Here is a 3,735-nt window from a genome sequence, read left to right on the forward strand (position 1 = left end):
TGATAATGATTTTGTTATAACTCGATATTAATATCCAAATGAACAAGATTTTAAATTATTGAGATATAAAGGTGCAATTCCTTATTCATTTTATGATTTTAATGTAACAGAATTATTAAAAGATCAATTTTATGATCAATTAAAAGAGGAGTATGTGAAAGATGAAGTGTTTAATAGAACATTAAATATTTGGAACCATTTTAAGATGAAAAATCATGGTGAATTAGTTGATTTATATTTAAAATCAGATGTGATGATATTGGCTGACATATTTGAAAAATTTAGAGAAGTGAATTTGAATCATTTTGATGTTGATCCTTGTTATTGCTACTCTAGTCCTGGTTTAACCTGGCAATGTGGTTTAAAATACACAAATGTAGAATTAGATTTATTAAAAGAACCAGAAATGGTTTTATTATTTGAAAAATAAATTAGAGGTGGAATTAGTGGTGTTATGGGATATAGGTATTTTAAAGCAAATGATGAATATAAATTATTATATATTGACGCCAATAATTTATATGGTTGGGCAATGATGCAACCTCAACCATATAAAAGTTTTATATTAACAGAAGTTGAAAATGATGATAAAACTGATTGGGAAAGCGCAATTGCGAGTTTAAAAGATGAAGCACCAATTATATTGTTCATTATAGAATGTTATAATTTTATCTAAAGCAAGGAATGAAATTAAAGAAAGTACATAGATATATTGAATTTAATCAATCGAAATGGTTAGAAAAATATATAGATTTCAATACTCAACAGAGAACCATATCAAAAACAGATTTTGAAAAAGATTTCTTCAAATTAATGAATAATAGTTTTTATGGTAAAACATGTGAAAATATTAGAAATAGAAATGATATTGAATTAGTAAATAATTCTGAACGATTAAGACATTTACAATCAAGTCCTAGACATTTAGGAAATAAAAGATTTGAAGATTATTTAACAGCAGTTAAATTAAAAAGAACGTCAATGAAATTTAATAAACCTATATTCATTGGTTCAACTGTTTTAGAAGTATCAAAATTATTAATGTATGATTTTTATTATAATGTTTTACAACCACTTTTTGGGGAAAAACATATAGAAATCTTATATTTTGATTCTGTTACAGCTGACACCCCAATATTATTAAAATGTAATGATAAAATATTGATAAGAAGAATTTCAGAAATAATTCCAAAACAAAATGAATGTTATATTTCATATGGTGAAAAAGAATTAATACAAATAAATGGTTTAATGGATGTTTGGACAAGAAATGGATGGAAAAAATTAAAGAATATTATTAGACATAAAACAAATAAGAAAATCTATAGAGTTAGAACTAAATTAAAGTTTGTAGATGTTACAGAAGATCATAGTTTAATTAAACGAAATGGCGATGAAATAAAACCAACTGATATAAAAATTGGAGATGAATTATTACATAAAAGATTTTTCCAAAGAATGAATCATATGTCATTTGATGAAATTATTGATAATATTTATAATACAGAACCCGAAACATTAGAAGAAAAAGGATATTTTATCATAGGATTTTTCATGGGTGATGGTTCAGCAGGTGTGTATAAATATGTTAATCGCACTCAATATCGTTGGTATTTATGCAATCAAGATTTGAAATTATTAGAAAGAATTAAGAAATTCTGTGAAGAAGTTTATTCACATAAAACATTTAGAATCGTGGATCATATGAAATCATCCGCGGTTTATAGAATATTTGTAAATAATCCTAAAGATTTTGCTACAAAATATAATGATGAATTCTATATTCATGCAATAGTTAAAAGTAATACTTCAACTAAAAAAAAGATAGTTCCAGATTATGTATTAAATGCAAAAGATAATTTAAGAAAATGGTTCTTCATTGGATTTTATGCTGCAGATGGTTCAAAAAGTTTCAATACAATATCTTTTAAGCTCAAAAAGGAAAAGTTGCTATATCAGGGTTAAATATATTATGTAGTTCATTAGGCTTCAATATGAATATTGGATTGATTAAATCTAAACCAAATTGCTTTAATTTAAGCCACACAGAAAAAGATTTAACTGAAGAAGTTAAAGATTTATTTGAAATATATAACCCAGCAGATTATGTTTATGATTTATCAACTGAAGATGGTACATTTAACTGTGGATTTCCATTAATTGCGTTCAATACTGACAGTTACATACTAAAAATCAAGACAAATGACATAACAAAAGACTTAAAAACATGAAAACATCATTTTGATTTTAGCAATTATCCCAAAGATCATGAACTATTTAGCAATGATAATAAAAAGATTCCTGGTAAATTTAAAGATGAATTAGGGGGTGATGAAATGATTGAATTTGTTGGGATAAGAAGTAAAATGTATAGTTACAGAACAAAAGATCATGAAGCTAAAAAGTTAAAAGGAATAACAAAACATGTGGTTGATAAACATATAGAATTTCAAGATTATATAAAGTGTTTATATAACTCAATTGTAATGAAACACAAAATGAATTGTTTAAGATCAGAAGATTACGAGATGTACATTAATGAAGTTGAAAAAAAGTTTGAATCCATTTGATGATAAAAGGCATATTTTAGATGATGGTATAAAAACATTACCGAAATCACTATTGGCTTCTTCATTTTCATTTAATTGTTCTTGTATAATTTGTTTAGGTTCTTCCATTTCATTTTTCTCATTTAAATAAAGTTCTATCTTGTACCACATTTCATCTCGCTCTCTTTGTTTCTTTTTGTTTGTTAATTCGTCAAATGGAATTATACTATCGATGTTTAAATAATTTACAATCTTATTTAAAAAGAATTCATAATTAATTGAATCTGTTATTCTATTTTCCAAATGATACATTAATATTTGTTTGAATGTTTTTTTATATTTTCCATATATTCTTCTGTTAATTTAGGTTTTTCATAATAATCATTAAATAATAAATATAAATACATTTTCTTTTGTTTTGTGTTAAATGTTGATGGAATAATTGTTTTTATAATATCTTTTTTAGTTATTTCACCATTTTTATTTTCTATCATTTTCATTTTTTCAAGCCATTGCATATATTCTGGTGTATGAACTTCTATAGAAAATATTTTAAAAATTTCATCTAGATAATTTAATTTTGGTTCTATGAGAAAATCTCTAGTTTTTTCATCACCCCATAAATTCTTTTGCCATCCACATTCATTACAAAATAACACAGTACCTTCTTGTCTTAAGGTCGCATAATTACATTGTGGGCATTTTTGTTTATAATTTATTGGTAATAGATCTTCATTAAGCTCCTGGTATTTTCTTATGTTTTCTTTATGTTTTACTGTTCTATTATGTAGATTTGAATTACATGTTGTAATAATCAATTTACAATATTTACAATAATATGTTTTTCTTGTTAATTCATTATATTGTTTTTCTAACTTTTCAACTGTTTCTTTATTATCTGGTAACGTTTTCTCATATTTTATTTTTTCTAATTTATTTATTTCTAGTTTCAAATTTATTAGAAATTTTATCTATATGTATTTTACGAAATTGATGATTCTCCCAAGCTTCTATATTTTCAGGACTAAATTTCATTCGACAAGGCTCGCAGAAATGATCTTTCATATTATCCTTGTCATAGAATAAGAAAAGTCTTTTCCAAATAATTTCAGGTTCAACTTCAACAGAATTAATATTACTTTCGTTACAATCAACATTAGCCGTTGCGCCATTAATTTTACACTTC

The sequence above is a fragment of the Tubulanus polymorphus genome, chromosome 4 (genome assembly GCF_964204645.1).
Source record: "Tubulanus polymorphus chromosome 4, tnTubPoly1.2, whole genome shotgun sequence".
NCBI classification, from domain to species: domain Eukaryota; kingdom Metazoa; phylum Nemertea; class Palaeonemertea; order Tubulaniformes; family Tubulanidae; genus Tubulanus; species Tubulanus polymorphus.